The sequence below is a fragment of the Mustela nigripes genome, chromosome 17, assembly GCF_022355385.1.
Source record: "Mustela nigripes isolate SB6536 chromosome 17, MUSNIG.SB6536, whole genome shotgun sequence".
NCBI lineage: Eukaryota > Metazoa > Chordata > Mammalia > Carnivora > Mustelidae > Mustela > Mustela nigripes.
In genome coordinates, this window is record NC_081573.1 from 33,691,031 (window position 1) to 33,710,328 (window position 19,298).

Below are 19,298 nucleotides of genomic sequence, written 5' to 3' on the forward strand. Positions count from 1 at the left end.
AGACAATATAAGCCCCTCAGTGACATTCAGTAGTCATCTCTTTGTTCCTTACCTGTACCCCATGGCTGGTTGTCTCTGAGATCAGGATGCTTCCTGGGGCAGGGGCTTGGAGTCCAGCAAGAAGAGCTCTGTTGGAGATGCAGGGGCAAGGCCAATGCCCGCCATGACAGCCAGGGGCCTCCTCCTGGCCTGTGCCGGGGTCTCTCTCCTCGTCTCCCCGCTGTCCCCTCCGCAGGACCCAGCTGTTCGAGCTCAGCCACACCAGGACCGGAACCACAAACATGGCAGCCTTGGGCCCTGCTTCCTCAGTCAGGCTGAGAGAGCAGAAGCTTCCAAACCAGAGCCTGTGATGGCCGGCGCCCTGGAATTTTCTGCTTGGTTCACCAATTCCTAGCTGGACCAGACGTGGCTTTGGTGCTGAACAAGGCGGCCATTCAGTCTGTAGTCCGGCAATTAAAAAGCTTTGAGGGCAGGCACCCTTCGGCTTCCTCTCCGGCTAGGGTCCTGAAATACTGTCTTCTTGGTTTTCTAGCTCGTGTGTCTCCTCTGTGGTCCATTCGGTTTTGAGGAGAGTTGGAATTGTGACAGAATGGGGGACAAGAATAAAGTGAATTAGGCTCTCCCGACTTTCAGGTGGGACCTCAAGATGTCCACAGCTGAACTTGATTTTGCTCTCCCCCCAAGCCCTCCCGTAGCCACATCCCTTCCATGTCCTGTGGACTCTTCCTCTCTTGCACACCCCACATCCCATCCGTCACACCTCCTGTGGGCGCCTGCTTCCAGTATTCTCCAGAATCTGACCACTCTGCACGACCTCAGGCGGCTCCCACTGGTCTCCCAGTTCCAGCCCCTGACTCACTACTGTTACTCCTCAACTCAGCAGCCAGAGCTGCCTGTTTAAACAGAATCAACTCGCTCCTGCGCAGAGCCTCTGGTGGCTTCCATAGCCCTCAGAGTAAAAGTCCCAGTCCTACCGGGGCACTCGAGGCCGCTCTGCTCCAAACCTGCCACCACTGGCCAGACTCCACGGCTGCCCCTGACCCCAACTAGGCACCCTTTGGGCCTTTGCACTGGCTGTTTCCTCGACCTGGATGCTCTTTCCCCAAATTCCCATGTGGCTGCCACTCTCCCCACCTTCACACCTGCTCGATGTCTTTTCTCAAGGAGGGGGACCCTGACTGCCGTATTGAAGATGACAGCTCATTCCTCGCCCCCCTTCTTCCACCTCTCCCCTCCCCACTGCACCCCAGTTTTTCTTTTCCCCTTCTTAGCACTCCACACCCCTGGCGTGCTAAAGGATGTGCTGATCGCTTGGGCCTATTACTCAGTATCTGTTCTCCTCTGTGAGGGGGAGTAAACCCTGTGGGGTGGGGATCTTCGTCTGTTTTGTTTGCACAGGCATCTCAGCTGGACAGGGCCTGGCACATGGAGGAGACGAAAGGGAGGCCCTTCAAGGCACAGAATTTCTGTCAAACCAGGATGAGAAAGCACAGAAGAAATGTTTTGGCTTTTCCAGCCCCTGGTGGAGCTTAGGGGGAAGAGGGAGAGGGGGAGGGGCTGGAGACCAGGTAGGGACCCTCCCCCACACACAGCAACTTGGCATGCCTTTGCCCACCCCCACCCCAACAGAGAAGGGAGGCCCTTGACCTCTAGAGACCCCAAGCTAGGTGCAGGGAGAGCTCCACTCCGACCCTGGGTGGGGCTGGGCAGTGGAGGACCTCCACCCACTCCCTGGGTCCTCTGCTGGCAGGGCTCCAGGCCCCAAAACCCAAATCAGGCTGGGAGAAGCAGACAGAGCTGTAGGGTACGTCTTTCCCTACCTTTGGCCTCCTGGCCGCCCCCAGTCTGGACACCAAACTTCTCAGAGCAAGCTCTCCGCAGATGCGGGAAGACAGTGTCCTGCTGGGAATGGTAGCCCCTTCTCTTGTCAAACACAGCCTGGTCCCCACTCTTTAATGAATCTGGTCACAGACAGCTGGGCTCCCTCCTCTCTCTCCCTCTCCATCTGGGTGTTAAGGGGAAAAGCAGATTAGAAATGTCACTCCCCTGGCTGGCTCTAAGCTACGCCATCAGTCCACACTCGTTCCGTGCCGACAGGTCCAATTTCCTACCCCAGCAAACACTCAGGTGTGGGGTTTTGAGAAATCTTCTACTTACGTGAATGTCAGGAGCCCAATTATGACCTATGGTAACTCTTTTACATGCAAAACAAAGAAATGATCAACAACAAGAAGTTTGTTCTCCTCTGGGACTTCAGATAGAGTCTATGTGTGTCGAACTCACATAGGACTTACCCGATTTTCCATTGTAGGCTGGGGAAGTGCATCCTATAAGGGGGTCTGCCAAGATCTGAATGTATGAGAGATTAAAGGCTTCTTTTCCTTCATCTTGTCAATCAAGAGTATATACTTTCAGATGAAGCCCAGATGCTCCAAGAGCAAAATTGCAAAGCAATTTTGAAATACTCTCAAAAATGATTGTTGGAGCATCTTTGTCTTTGATTAAAAATAAACCAGAAATCAAAGTTTTAATATTAAGTCATTATTTTGTATCTAATGCTTTGAAACAAACATACATTTGGGGGAGTCGATTAAAGCTATTCGCTCATCTTGTCCACTTGGGTGTCCATGTATTACCATGACACCCTTGGGAAGTAAGAGGTGTCCCGGAGTCATTGTTACTTAGTCATTATTTTCTTTAGCATAAAGCTGGAAGTGAACTAGGTGTGATTTATCTGATCGAAGCAGGACTACACAGAGAGTTGAAATCCAGGACCTGTATAAAGACGCCTTGTGAATTTCATTTTCTATCCTGTGTGCAGGACCACCAAACCATCTCTCTTACTACACAAAAGCCCTAAGAACCCCTACATAGCATTTTTAACAAAAAGATGTACCATGCTTTAGGACTTCATGCTTGTGATATCTTCAGACAGCCTTAAAAACAAAAACAAAAACAATTTAAAAAACCCAAAAAAGAAAAAACTATGGAGGTTCAAACATAATTTTTCAAGTTTGTGACAATTCTTTTAGAAAAGAAAAAAAATCTAGGTGCACCTGGTTGGCTCAGTCTGTTAAGCATCTCAGGTCATGATCTCAGGGTCCTGGGATTAAGCCCTTCATAGGCATACCCCCCCTACCGCTCAGCGGGGAGCCTGCTTCTCCCTCTCCCCTTGTCCCTCCCCACTGCTTGTGCTCTCTCTCTCTCTCTCTCTTTCTCTCTCGATATTACTCTCTCAAATAAAGTCTTAAAAAAAAAAATCTAAAGAATTTAGATTCCCTGGAGGCAGTGATCTTAAACTTTGTTTTGTGTGAGGAAAATAGTCCCAGAAAATGATGCTTTGTGAGAGAGGTTCTCTGATGATTTCATTTTGCCTCTCTTTTTCTCCCCTCAATGAAACATTAATCCCCAAATCCCAAAATTGTTATCCCCTCAGATGTCATGATAAGTAACCCACTTTTTATGTGATTTGTTAACAAGCAGAAAACAATAGTTCTAAGTGATCAGATGGTAGAAGGGATTAGCAGAGAGGTTAGCCATAAGCTTTAGAGATTTATACCTGTAGCTCCGTTAGTCTGAAACTGGGTCCCTTATTGGTGGAGCCAGGAACCCTGTTAACCAATTCAAAGCAACTACCGTGACAATTCTTGCTGGTGGTCCCAGCAGAGAGAGTAACTGTAAATAAGCACAGAAATGAAACCGAGTTTCATTCATAAATTGATTCCCTACAGATCAGTTTCATGGAAATAAATTACATTGTAAATAAGGACAATGCAAACTTACACCCAGTCAGCTGAGATACACTTCTGTGTGTGTGTGTGTGTGTGTGTGTGTGTGTGTGTGTGTGTGTATCTGTGAAGGCATTGTCCTTTAGGTTACTGATGGAATTACTTTAAAGTACTTGCTAACATGCTCGAGGGTAGGAGGTGGTTCTTCTAGAATCTGAAAGTCAGTATAGTCTTTTAAACTACAGATACTACCCTTTGTTTTGTGAGGGGAAGGACACAAAATTGTTCCTTCTGGAATAGAAGATGTTGGATAGAGGTGGGTAGGATGAGGTGTTCATGCTCCTTCATAGCACAATGGTAAAATTCAAAGGATTTCCAATGGTTCACTCTGGTTTGTAATGGGAAAATTTTTTTTTTTAAGATTTTATTTATTTATTTGACAGAGAGAAATCACAAGTAGATGGAGAGGCAGGCAGAGGGGGGGGGGGGGAAGCAGGCTCCCTGCTAAGCAGAGAGCCCAATGTGGGACTCGATCCCAGGACCCTGAGATCATGACCTGAGCCGAAGGCAGCGGCTTAACCCACTGAGCCACCCAGGCGCCCCTGTAATGGGAAATTTTTAAAGGGGGAAACTTCATTAAGAGGGAGAGAAATTTATTCTCCTCCTTCACTTAGTGATGAAAGTCTGTGAGTAAAACACCCTGGAAAAATACCAGGGCACACCTGAGATTCGTGACTTCTTTTAAGAATGAGTCATCCGTCATGCTGGGCACTCAGCAAGTCATTTTTTTTGATCTAGAAATTCATGTGCTTTAGTTTTGGGAAATTTCCTGTTATTTCTCTGATATTGTCCTTCCCTCCATTGTCTTGGTTCGCTCCGGAATTCCCTTGGATCTGTTTTTTGGGAATTCCTAATTTGATTCTACCTTTCTTTTCTCTTCTAGATATCATCGCTATCTTTTTGTGCTAGCTCCTGAGAAATTTCTTCAGCTGTACCTCCCAACCTATCCATTCCCCCCCCCCACATTATATTTTTAATTCCCCAGATATTTTTCTTGTTTTTGAGTATTTATTTATTAAACAGCATTCCAAACATGCAATTGCATCTCATCTCTCTGGGACTACTAATTATAGGGTTTGGGTTTTCTTCTTCCTTTTTCTTCTGCTGTCTGCAGAAGATTGCCTGTTTTCGCTTTCTTTTCCCCTGTTTGCTTTGTGTTGATATCTATTTTTCAGCTAGAGACTTCCTATTAGATTATTCTTGACTTTCTGTTCGTATTTAAAGATGAGGCAACTAGAAATTGTTTGTGTGGATGGGGCTTGTGGTTGAAGGACTTCCCACTGGGGTTTGGAGTGGGACCGGGGCATTTTACTGGAAAGCCTCCATGGCAGGCTTTATTAGATCCTTTCTCTTGAACTGGTCAATTTCCCCACAAGTGAACCGTCCTCTCTCCTGTTAAGGTTGGGTATGATCCTGGCCACCAGTATTCTGAGACCCACAGGAGAGAAAGGAGCCAGAGGTCTCATTGTTCAGAGTCAGAGTTGGGGTTGTTCCCTGTTTGGGGTTCGGGCCTCATCAGCCCATACCTCTGCATTGGGTCTTTCTATGTCCAGATTTTTTGATGCCTTTTGTCTGATGTTTTCCCTCTTCTATTATCTTTATCCTTACAGTTTTTCCTTGTTAAACCCTTTACAGTCCTTTCTTTTTATGTTTTGTTTTTTTCCCCCCCAAATATTTTATTTATTTATTTCACAGAGAGAGCGAGCACAGGCAGGAAGAGTGGCAGAGGGAGAAGGAGAAGCAAGCTCCCAGTGGAGTGGGGAGCCCGATGGGCAGCTCCATCCCAGGATCTGAGTCAAAGGCAGATGCAAAACGGTTGACTGACAGGGTCACCCAGGAGCCCCCTTTATAGTTATTTCTTTCCGGTTCAGGAAGGGATGAAAATAAATGTGTACGCTCAAGTCTTCATGCTTAAGTAGAATCTGACACATTCCTATTTGACTTTGAGAGGATTAGTGAAAAGCACATATATTAGGAACAGTAATTTTCCAGCAGGTCCAGTGAGCCCAAGTGGGAATGAGTAAAGAAAAAATATATGCCAAAAAAATGTCTATATTCCAGTTGGAGGGGTAGAATATTAATTCCAAGCAGACTGAGCAAAGTTAGGTACATATATTATAGTTTCCAGAGCAATTTAAAAAAAAAATTCATAGACTATTTCTTTGGGAAAAAAAGCTAGAACTTTTTTGTGTAGAACTAAAACTAGTATGTCCTAGTATATAAATAAAAAAACAGTTTGCATAGATAAATTAAAATAGTATATGAAAAATGTCCAAATAACCTAAAAGAGAGCAAAGAAGGGCAAATAAAGAAACAAAAAGTGGAGAGGACAAACAGAAAGCAAGTAATAAAATGGTAGACCTAAATTCAAAGATATCAATAATTACACTAAATGTAAATAGTCTCAACATACCAACTGAAAGACAGAAATTATTAAATTGGAGTTTTTAAAAAGATCCAACTATATGCTGCCTATAAGAAACCTACTTTATGGGGCTCCTGGGTGGCTCAGTGGGTTAAGCCTCTACCTTCGGCTCAGGTCATGATCCCAGGGTCCTGGGATAGAGCCCTGCATTGGGCCCTCTGCTCAGCGGGGAGCCTGCTTCCTCCCCTCTCTCTGCCTGCTTCTCTGCGTGCTTGTGATCTCCGTCTACCAAATAAATAAATAAAATCTTAAAAAAAATTTTTTTTCAAGAAACTTAAAAAAAAAAAAAAAGAAACCTACTTTACAGATAGTGGTGTAGGTATATTTAAAGCATCAAGATGGAAAAATATATACCATGCTAACAAAAAGCTGGCGTGGCTACAGCAATATCAGACAAAGTAAATTTCAGAGCAAGGAAATTACCAAGGATAAAGATGGACATTACCTAATGATAAGAGAGTCAACTCACCAAAAAGACATAATAATCCTAAATGTATAGGCTCCTGCTAGAGCTGCAAAATGCATGCAGCTAACACTGGTAGAAATAAAAGAAAAAATATAAATAAATCCACAATTATATTCACAGACTTCAACATGCCTCTCTCAGGAATTAATAGAACAAGTAGGCAGAAAATCACCAAGGACATAGAAGTGAATATCACCATCATGCAAATGAATCCAAGGAACATTTACGGAACATTCCACACAATAACAGCAGAACACATATTCTGTTCCAGTGCACATAGAACATTCACCATCATAGACCATATACTGGGTCATAAAGGAAACCCTAATAATTGTAAAAGAATTTAAATCCCATAAAGTGTGTTCTCTTACTATCTAGGAATTAAATTAGAAATCAATAGAAAAATTGGAAAGTATTTGGAAATTAAAGTATTTAATTATTTGGAAATTAAATACCATAATTCTAAATAATCCATGAATCAAAATCAAAGTCTCGACAAAAACTGGAAAATATTTTAAACTAAATGAAAATGGAAATACAACATGGCCACCTGGGTGGCTCAGCCAGTTAAGTGTCGGCTTTGGGCTCAGGTCATGACCTCAGGTTCCTGGAATGGAGGCTTGCTGTTAGGCTCCCTGCTCACTGGGGGGTCTACTTCTCCCTCTGCCTCTTCCCCCACTCATGCTCTGTCTCTTTCTCAAATAAATAAATAAAATCTTAAAAAAAAAAGAAAATAGGAATACTACATGTGAAAATTTGTGAGATGCAAATAATAAGTGATTAGAGGAAAATGTACAGCATTAAATGCCTGTATTAGAAAAGGTCTCAACCCAAAAAGCTAAGCTTCCACCATAACAAACTAGGATAAGAATAAAATAGATACAAAGCAAGAAAATAACAAAGAGCAGAAATCAATATAATTTGAAATGGAAAAACGATAGGGGAAAAAACCAATAAAACCAAAAGCTAGTTCTTTGAAAAGATCAATAAAACTGATAAACCTCTAGCCAGATGGACAAAGAAAGAGAGAAAGAACACAGAAATCACCAATATCAGGAAAAAAAATATATAATGAAAGACTTTCACTGACATTTAAGGGATAAAATTATGAAAATATTACAAACTTTACATACACGTAAGTTTGACAACTTAGACAAAACAGACCGATTCCTTAAAGCCACAAACTCCTAAAACTGACCCAAGAAGAAATAGACAGGCTAAATAGCTCTATATCTGTTATAAGAAATTGAATTTATAAGGACACTTGAGTGGCTCAGTTGAGTAGATGCCTAGCTGTTGGTTTCTGCTCATTATCTCAGGGTTGTAGAACTAATCCCTCATGGGCTCTGCACTCATCACCGAGTTTGCTTGTCCCTCTCCCTCTGGTCCTCCTCCTTTTCCTCCCCCTGCTTTCTCTCTCTCTCATAAATAAAATCTTTAAAATAATAATAATAAAGAAATTGAACTTAGAGTCAAATCCTTCTGGAAAAACAAAACAAAACTCTAGGTCCAGATGGTTTCACTGGTGAATTTTACCAAACATGTAGAGAAGCTATAACACCAGCTCTTCACAATCTTTTCCAGAAAATAGGCCAGAAATACCTCTCTCCTTCTGTTATGAGACCAGCATGAACCATACCAATGAGCCCAAGATTTGGTATTAGCAATGCCAGTAACTTTTCATATATGATAAAATCCATTTTCTAAAGATATGTCAAGGCTTTACCTTCAAGGTAGAGTGGCACAGGCCCACCCTCCCTGTGTACTGTGTGTCTTTCTAAGGAACTGTAGAGGGAAGCACATATGATCCTTGGTTGTTGCCAGTTTCCCCAGGAAACAAAGTGAACTTGAAGGTCAGGCATCACCATCCCTAAGATGTCAGCCTGTCCTCCTTGGGGAAGCTTTTTTCTTTTCTTCTCTTCTCTTTTCCTTTTCTTTCCTTTCTTTCTTCCTTTTTTTCTCTCTCTTTCTCTTTCTCTCTCTCCCTCTTTCTCTTCCTTTCCTTTTCTTTCTTAGATTTATTTATTTATTTTAAAGAGAGAGAGCATGAGCAGGGGGAGGAAGAGAGGGAGAGGGAGAGAATCTTTAGCAGACTCCATGGTGAGTGTGGAGCCAGAGACTCCAGGGCTCCATCTCAAAACCCTGAGATCATGACCTCAGGGGAAACCAAGAGTCTGACACCAACCCGAGTGAGCCACCCAGGCACCCCAGAAAAGCTTGTTTCTGAAACTTGCTCCTGGTTCCTGACTTCAGGCTGGCTTCCTGAGACTCTTTTCTCATTTTTCACTTCCCCAAATCTCCGAGGATCCCCCCTACAAACAAACTTCCTTTCTTTCCCTTTTCAAATTTCCAAATGCATAACAGAGAAATTTAGTTTATTTGAATCTCAAAGGCTCGTGGTTCCACAACCTGAAAACTCATGGATAACAGGTCCCCAAGATGCAGAGCACTCTGTCCCTCGGTGAGCTTTCTTTCCCCAGAATTCAGAAGCAGCTAAACAGGTTTTAGATTTTTGTTTTGCTTTTGTTTTTGTCTCATTTGTTTTTATTTTTCACTTCCTATCCCACTTCAATAGTAGAAAGACATGCAGCCTAAGTGTTGTGCACTACTCGTCAAAACACAGAGCCCACAACATGTGAGCCAGCCTTGTTTTTCTCTGGAGTTCTGCTGCAAGTGTATTATGAAACACCATTTACCTTCTATCGTTCACGAGTTCATAAGCACGCCTTTTTTTTACCCCTCACTCCCTTGAAAATTTTAAGGAAAGAAATATATAATTGAATTCTCAAAACCAACATAATTTCCATTTGTATCAAGACAGACCAACGCATACAAAAGTTTACTAAGTACTCCTTGGTTTGATGGAAAAGAAGGTAAACAAAAAGGCACTTTTACTTTGCGTTCTTACAGTTTTAAAATAATATATAGAACTGTGGCCACCTCCCAGTTAGATTCCCTTCAAGCCGTGGCTACGTGACAATTTTATACTGCGGGGGGGCAGTATCCTGAGAGGAGAGACAAAGGCTTTCCAGGAAGGTCTTCACTCAAGACCCTTTCCATACACCCGAATTAGTTCACTAATGCCTTCTCTTTGCTTGTTTTCCTTGCTTCCACTTCCAAGTTTGAGAAAGGGCCCGCCCTCCCTTCCCCCCAAAAGTTGGGTTTTGCAGTTAAAATGGCATGAATGACTTTAGTTGGGAGTAAAAAGGGTACTAGTGAAAGAGGTACTAATTATCTTCTCACCAAGCTTTCAGAAACTCCACCAGGGGGCTCATCCCTCCCTGCCGAGCTGCCATAGACCCCAAGATTATGTTGTCTACGCGGTGCCCCTCCCACACCCCCTGAGTAATAGTGACGGTAGGAGGGAGGCTGTGTAGGTAACTAAAACCCCCAAACTACTGGTTTCATTTCAAAACTCATGACCCACAAAACAACAAACCAACCAGCCACAAGTGTGGCAGATGAGGGCTCCTCATGCTTTCCGAGGGAATTACACAAAGACAGAGGGAAGCGTAGAAAATCGAATTGGACATACCAGTGAAATTAACTCTGCCCTGGCACTCCTCGCCACGATCAGCCTTCTATCTCAGCGTCCTTCTCCCCGAGTCTATGGCCACAAAACTTTTCACAACTTGTTTGTTGGTGTCCTGCATCACATGGGCTTGACCTGGACTGGATGCTCTCAAGGAGACATTGCCGGCGGCAGGAAGAGCTGTAGACCAGTCAGTCGGCGGCCACTTCCCCAGTGGACACCGGTGACACAGCGTTCACGTATGGAGGGGAGGGGGTAGGAGGGCAGAAGGGGGCCAGGTGAGTAAGTAACCTATTTCTATAGGTAAAAATCATCTCAAGCCCGGGGCGTCGGAGTACTGGTCCATGTACAGACCATCAAAGAGTGAGGATGAGTTTCTGGGTGCAAATCCTGGCCAAGAGGGGCTCTGGCAGAGCCGTGGGGAGCCAAAGTGGAGAGCCGAGATGGACTTTCCTGGAAGGAGAGGATCCCAGAGGATTAGAGACAAAAATAGTAAAAATACCTGACATCCAATAAACCCTCAATAAGATAAATAGGAACCTTTATATTCTCTTAAAGGAAACCTTGAGCTGGGAAACCTATGCAAGCGAAACAAAGAAATTATCTTGTGCTGAGAACGTCTCAAGGATCCTCATTTTACCCAGGATTCTGCTTCTTCTCTTTCTACGCACAGCCCCTCCCATCCCCATCCCCTCAGACACACGGGAAATATGATTCCACTCACAGAACTTCTAATTTGGGGTGCCAAGTGGCATTAATAGTAAGAATAAATGTAATTAGTGCTTGGACAGGACAAAAAGAAAACAGGATGGTTCTGGTCTTGGAGATGCTCTTTTTAAAAAAAAATTTTTTTTTAAAAAGATTTTATTTATTTGACAGAGATCACAAGTAGGCAGAGAGGCAGGCAGCGAGAGAGGGGGAAACAGGCTCCCCACTGAGCAGAGAGCCCTGCGCAGGGCTCGATCCTAGGACCCTGAGATGATGACCTGAGCCAAAGGCAGAGGCTTTAACCCACTGAGACACCCAGGCACCCCTTAAAAAAGATTCTTAAAAAAAAAAAAAAAAAAATCCGAGGGAAAGTGGCAGCTCAGTGCTTCCCCAGAGCAGCCTCCATCAATGGCCCCCAAATTTCTGCCCCTCCAGCTACAGGGAAAGGCCCCCCACAACCCACCAACCAGGCCACTTCAGGCTGGTCTTGGTGGTGCTGGGTCCAAGAGAGAGAAATCATGTCCTCAGCTATTCATGGTGGTAGCCAGAAGAAAAAAGCTTTGGTGGAGGCAGAATTTCGACAACTAAAAGGAAAACATCAGTGGCATGTTACAGAAGACAAAGGAGATGACAAAGGTGGCCTGAGATCATGACCTAGGTTGAAGGCAGATGCTTAACCAACTGAGTCACCCAGGCACCCCAATAAATTGCATTTTAAAAATAACTTCAATGATGTCATCTAAGTAGTACGTGCATTTAATTAAAACTTGATTTTTGTCAATGCTTTGTAAGTAATTCAAGCACCAAACTTGTAACAACCCTTGAAAGATATTGGTTATAACCTGAATCACTGTTTTCCAAAGAGAACACCATGGGTTCCATGCCTCAGATCTCTCTCTGACATACCTTCCCCTCCCATCCCTGCTGTGTAGCCCCCAGTCAGGCTATCACCTGGCACTGCCCTGGGACTCTGGGTTTCCTGGCCTCCGGCCCCCCATGCAGCTGCCAGGGTGCTCTTTGTGAAAAGCAGACCTATCCAGGCCATTCCCTGAGCTATCCCTGAGCTGTCTCTCTGCCCCCAGGATCAAGGGCACATTCTAAGGATAACACTTGGGATGAGGCCTTCAGAGTGTGGCCCTGCTTCCAGGATTGCCAGCCACTGCTTTGCCCCGTGCCCTCAGCCACAGGTGCAGCCACAGCCTGCAGCTCTCCAGCAAGCCTGTCCAACTTCCCCCATGCCCTTACCTGTCTGGAAGATTCTCCCTCCTGGTTTCTCAGCCTACAAGCCCCCGCGTCCTTCAGCCTCAAAGGTAATGTCACCAAAATCTTCCCTTTATATTTTTTTTAAGATTTTATTTATTTACTTAAGAGAAAGAGAGAGAGAGAGAGAGTGAGCAGGGGGAGGGGCAGAGGGAGAATGAGAAGCGACTCCCCGCTGAGCAGGGAGCCCCTGTCCTGTGGGGCTCCATCCCAGGACCCTGAAATCATGACCTGAGCTGAAGGCAGAGGCTTAACTGACTCAGCCATCCAGGCACCCCCCAAATCTTCCCTTTGAACTCCTTAAGCCGCTGGTTGCAAATTCCTCCAAGTGACCCGAGTATACTACAGTCCCCTATGTTAATAGCATCTTTGATTTAGGGTGTGATTTTTAAATTTCATTTCTGGATTTTTTTTTTCATTTTTAAAATTTTTATTTATTTATTTACTTACTTACTTATTTAATTTCTGGATTTCTTTCTTTCTTTCTTTCTTTCTTTCTTTCTTTTTTTTTTTTTTTTAATTTCTGGATTTCTTAAGAGAACCTCTGAGTTCCTGGAAACCTTGTCTCATTTTTTCTTTTTTTTAATTCCCAGTGCCCAGCATTGTGCAAAGTGAAGGTAAATATTCAGTAGCCTCTTTCTGGATGAATGAGTGAAGGAATGGATGGTCCCCCCGCAGGTGCCACGGTGCTTTTTCTGCACGGTGAATCCGACCACACCTCTCAGCGACATTCCTCCCCGGGCTTCTCCTCTGGTGATGAGTTTACAAGGGAGCTATTAACAAACAAGAAACAAACAAAGACGAAGTAGCAGCGGAAGGGGAGACGTCGAGGGGACTCTGACAAATTACTTATTTGCACTGAGTTTCTGTGTCCTCGTTTGTGAAACAGAAGTGCTGCCCTGGTGAGCTCCGAAGGAATCCTGTTCTCAAATTCCGGCTGGCGAGGCTCCCGGAAAGACAGTTTCCCCGGAGTCCCCGCAGCTATAACCCGAGTCTCAGCGCCACCTAGTGACAAACAGGCCCAGTAGCAGCGGGGAGGAAGACGGGCAGAGGGACCATCGGCGCGAGAAGGAAACCCCCAGCTTAAAGATTTTAGGAGGCAGCAAGAAATTAGGTCAAATGTGAAGTTAAGCCAAGAGGCCTAACTCGGGTGATTTTGAGTCCTCTCCCCTGGCGATGGAATAAGCCTCGGAACACGTGAGAAAGAGCCAATCGGGATCCTTAAAACATGAAAACATGAAAAAGGCAACAAAAAGTCCTGTGTGGCATGGTCCTCTTGTTCTTTTATTAAGTTACTGCTTGCTGTCCCAATTAAGTCTTTTCCTTGGGAGGAAATGTACTTTTGAAGAACCTATGGTGTGGAACTCCAAAAACCCCAACAAAAGTACAAAATATTCAATTAAGAGTTTATATGTGGTTTTCAAATGTCATTTAGCTTCATTAAAGTGTAATAAGAAATGTGAGGGGCGCCTGGGTGGCTCAGTCGGTTGGGCATCTGCCTTCGGCTCAGGTCATGATCTCAAGGCCATGGGATCCAGGGGCATCGGGCTCTCTGCTCAGCGGGGAGCTTGCTTCCTCCTCTCTCTCTGCCTACCTCTCTGCCTGCTTGTGATCTCTGTCAAATAAATAATTAAAATCTTAAAAAAAAAAAAAAAAGTCTGCAGAGCATCTGATTCTAGAAGCCTGTCCTTGTACACCCTCCCTCAGCGGGGTTTGGTAGAAGCCCACTCATTGACCCGTGCCTGCTTACCTCACAGATACTCAGTAAAGAGAATTACGCGACCCCCAGAATCCATATCGTGTGACGTGGAACCCAGACCACTGCCCCGTGGTGACTGTACTTTCCAAACCTAGACTGAGGCCACTTGCTAGGACAACGATGTGTGTACACACAGATGCAGAGGGGAAGTGGGGACGGCTGGTGCATATCACCTCGGACCCCTCCTTGGGAAATGTATTACCTAGAAGTGTCTGAAAAGGCACAAATTGCACACAGAAAATGGAGCTGGACTTCTGATGGGAATTGGGAGGACGAGGGCAGGATTTGGAGGCAGCTTTGAAAAGCTTGGAAGAAAGCGGGTGACTGGCGGGCCCAGTGGTTCAGGCTTTAGCAACATAAAGGAATGTAACAGTTAGGAGGGATGGACTCAGGAGGCAGGTCTGGGCCTGATTTGGGCCTTCTACCTGCCATTGAACATAGGCCCTACCCTGTAAGCTGACAAGAGATCCCGCTTTCATTTCTAATATGGTTACATTAAAGACGATGTGTTCTACTTGGATCAGCTCAAGTTTACTGGCAAATTCAAAAAGAGTTTCACACATAGAGGCTTGGAAAACAGACTCCAAATAAATAAAAAATTTAAGTTCTAATAGCGCTCAAATAGGTGCCCAGAGCACTGGGTGGGGTGGGGGTGGGGTGGTTGCGGGGAGGTCCATTAGCTCGGCGCAGGCATCAGCTTTCTCATAAATTCCAAATAAGGGAAACCCTTGCAATTAATTTCATGGGGGATTTAACATATATTAGGTGATGAATCGTTACCTTCCTAACTGGCACCCTTTGAAATGTAAATGTGTTCTTTATTCTCTAAACTCCCCCATTGTTTTCCTCCCGAAAATTCCATTTGGAAACAGTGTATGTCTGCAGATGTCACAGTCATTACCTCTTTTTTTTGTTGTTGATAAGTATGCTCTGCTTAGAGGTTTTTATAAGAGTTATCTTTCCTGTAATGAATACTCAGCGATTCAAGCCCGTCTTTTCAGCTTGCTGGCTCTAAGTGTTCCTTGATTAATGGACCTGTCGGTGGGATCAGCGGCGATCCTACAACAAAGGCTCAGCCTGAAAAATGTCACTTCTTATCCTGGTTGTCCAAGCACTTCTGGCTTACAAGAGTCTGTGCACCAATCGGACATCCCCTAGGATTTCATTTTGAGTTTGGTTAATCATAAGGGAAGTTACGTTTAAGGAGGTAATTGAATTATTGAATGCAATAGGAAGAATTTCTTTTGTTCAAACAATGCCCTTCATAGGACGGAGGGTTTTCTTGTTCTATTTTTTCACTTCTGTCAGCTGAACTGCTACCTAACCATTTAAATCAATGTATGGATCAATATAAACAACATTCTCCCCCCCCCCCCCTCCATTTTGCCTGGAGTTTTAACTTGCAAGAGGAGAATTGCTTGGGAAGTGGGGGGGAAATCAAGTTCTTAAATGAAATTATTCCGCTTTAGTAAGTCAAAGACATGAAATCAGCTAAAATTAAGGCTGTATGCTTTGAAAGTCAATTTTTCCATGTGCTTTTATGTTGTTGGATTCCACTTCAGTGAGGGAATCAGAGCTCTCAGATTATAAAGGAGCAGAAGTAGGGCGACTCTGAGCTTCTAGATAGGCAATATTCTTTTTATTTTTTCTAAAAGATTTTATTTTTAAGTAATCTCTATACCGAACATGGAGCTTGAACTCACAACCCCGAGATCAAGAGTCACATCCTCTAGCAACTGAATTAGCCAGGTGTACCTTGATAGACAATGTTCTTGAAAAATTATGTAACTGTCTGGGTAGAATAAATTTCAAGGTGATTATGAAGACCAGTGGTCCCAAAGTCCTAAAAACATTGACTACCTCAATGTGTTCTACACAATAAGTAATGAAGCCTACCAGATGCCATGCTGGGGCCCCAATAAAAGAAGGAAAACAAAAAAACACTTTCTTTCAATGTCTGGGGGGATAGAAATATAAAATGGAGGTCTCAAAAGAAACAAGGACTAGAGTAGGGTACATAATTTCCGTAACTATAAGAATCTAGGGGCTCCTTGGTGGCTCAGTGGGTTAAAGCCTCTGCCTTCGGCTCAGGTCATGATCCCAGGATCTTGGGATCCAGCCCCGCTCCCAGGGCTCTCTGCTCCGAGCCTGCTTCCTCCTCTCTCTCTGCCTGCCTCTCTGCCTGCTTGTGATCTCTGTCTGTCAAATAAATAAATAAAATCTTTTTTAAAAAATCTAAATGCTCTCAAATAATCAGAAAGGGAACGTAAGCTTCGAGCCTAGACAACCAGATACAGCATCTCATGGAAAGTAAACGCGAGACTGGCAGAGCCCGGATCAGCCAGCCAAGCTCAAGGACTAACCAACTGGGCTGAAGCAGGGATACCTAGGTCCTATACATACTAGATTCGAGCAACATCGAGACTAATGCTCAAGAACCCAACATAGAACTGAGGACGACAACATAGGGGCGTTGTGGATGTCATTCACAGACATTCAAATGGCACTGAGTACAACAGGTTCTGTACTAAGCAATAAGACCCTCAACTGAATACAACGGAAGAGGCTCACAAAAGATACTGCAGATACACAGCTTCCACGGAGGGTGAAGTTATTGACACACGCTTTCAGCAAAGACCAAAGTTTACACTGAAAGAAAACCCTAGAGACATCCATAAAGTCTCTGCTGCTGACCCCTTTGTTATTTTGTCTCTTCTGCTAGGTATTCCACAAACACCCAAAATAAATTACCAAGGAGAATAGCTCCAAATGTGCAAGCACACAGAGCCCTGAGCACTGTTTGCTGGTTGTGCCATTCAATATCCTACCGTTTGCTGACAGATGAAGAGGAGTGTCCTTATGTTCCCTCATATTAGCAACCTCGTAGCAGATACTGTTAGGCTCCTACTGTTTTCAGTGGGTGAGTGCCCTTCGGTTTCCTGGCAAGCCAGACTGAGAAATTCTGTGATTCAGCAGGCATTATTCCTGGTTTCAGTTTACTGTCTTCAGGGGCATTACTCACATCTGGAAGAGTTACCCCAGGTTGCAATGGATAATTCAAATCTGAATCATACAAAGTTCCTAATATCCTTCTTAGTCTTCAAACATTTCTTCTCCATAGTTACCATGTAATGTTCCTAGGGGGTCATTTAAAAGGGGATCTAGCTGTATCTTCAGTTCCATCCTTTCAAGTAAATGTAGTTTCTACGAGAATGCGAAGTATTATTTCTTGGTACAAACTTTTGTGGCTCCTACTCCTTCCTGGCAGTTGTCTTCCCGGGTTAAGTGCTGTTCATTATACATTTGCCCAAAGTCATCAATACATTTTCCTCTGTAGAACTGAGGTCAATCTGATTTGAAAACCTTTTAAACACTTTAGGCTTATCTGTGGAAGTTTTCGTCTTATCTGGATTATTCTTTTGGACCTATCTGGAAACATTTCAAGTTCTTTCTTACCCCTTCTCTAAGGAGGGAAAGGCTTTGGTTTCAGGAATTTGGAAGCGTGAAAGGTGGGGATGACCACAGCCATCTAGGTGCACGTTTCTGTATACACTGCTTATAAGGAAATTGAATTTCCCTGGATTTCTCTGTGCTCCGGGAAAAGCCCTCGCCTCCAGAGACCCTCACGCATCCTGGTAATTAGAGTATGGGCATTCATCTAGCTAATTGCTCTTCTCTGAAAGGATGATGAAGCTCCTCTTATCTCAGGGAGGGAGAGAGCCAAATGGCTCCAGCCGGATCTAGGACTCTAAGTCAAGCCTCAAGGTGCCGGAAGTCTGCAGGGCTATCTCGGCAGGTAAGTATTCATAGCAAAAGCAATGAAGTCCCCGAACTTGCAGTCTCTACGAGGGGTAAAAGCAGAGACCCTGGGGGCCGTCTAGCTCTTGGAGAGACCATTAACATACCAAAAGGCTGGAGTTAGGTTTCAACCCCATTTGGTATCCAAGCAGAGTCATTCACGAGGGAAGGGAAACTATCTGCCTCCTTCCTCTTTATTAGCAGAGAAGCATTATTTTTTCCTTGCATAGGACATTTGACCCCTGGCCAGGGATAAGATCTGGGGGACGTAGGGGTGGAGGTGATATACTCATTTCTTACTTTGAGGCAGTTAGTAAGAAATCTGTCTCGGATCCAGAACAACTTGTCTGCACATTCAGGATACTATTAATAACAATGAACATTAAAAAACAAACACTGACAGACTGGGTGATCTCACTGGGGTGGGTCCTTTCCCTCCTTCTCCACTAATCACGACCAACTATGGAGAAGGGATGGAGTAAGGTGTTCAGTCAAAAGCTTGGTCTTGCCTTTGCAGGCGGGGGCGGGGGGTGGGGGTGGTGGTGGCCAAAGTCAGCAAGCAAGCTGCAGCCCTTGGTGGTGCATTTGGTGCACTGAGTGGATTGCCAGATAAGACACAGGACCCCCCAGTGTCATGCGAATTTTGGATAAATAACAAATAATTAGTAGCATAAGTATATCCCAAATATTGCATGGGCCATACTTATGCTTTTAAAAAAAAATCCTTTATTCATTCATCTGAAATGGAAGTTTAACTGGACATCCTGTACTTTTATTTGGCACTCTGCCATGATGACAGTGACCTCTTAGAGATGCCAACAAGTCATGTCCATTGAAAGAATAAACTTAAAAGTGCCCTTTTCAGGAAGTGGGGGGTGCTTTCTTTTCATTTCTGAAGGGATGTTAGAGAACACTGTGCGCAGATACTGAATCTGGTCAATGTTGACATCCATAGTTATATGTTACGGGCTGAATGTGTCCCCTCCCAGTTCCTGTGAAGGCCCAACCCCTGCCCAGTGGGGCTGTGTTTGGAGATGAGGCCTCTGAGGACAAAATTACGGCTAAATGAGACCATACAGGAGGGGCCCTGAGCCAACAGGAGTAGTGCCCTTCCAAGAAGAGACAGCAGAGAGCTCGAGCTCTCTCTCCACAAGCCCAGAAGAAAGGCCTCGCAAGGACGCAAGGACGGCGGGAAAGCAGCTCTCTGCACATTAGGAAGTCAACCCAACCCTGTCATCTGGGGCTTTCCAGCCTCCAGAAGCATGCGTTTAACTCCAGAAGATAAACGCCTGTCCTCTAAGCCGCCCAGTCGGTGTTCTGTCATGGCGGCCTGAGCCCACTGAGCCAACATGGGCAGAGTTAGCTTCCCAGGCGTCCACTGAATTTTTTTTTTATAACCGTCCTGGGGGAGACTGCTTTATTTCTCCCGGCTCAGAGATACAACTCCCGAGGCCTGGAGAATGGTAGACCAGTGCTTGGCACATTGTTAGAAATATTTAATGACTGAAAGTTACCCAGCTGAGGAGGTACCGTACATCTGTGGCTGAGGCAGGACAGTGGTC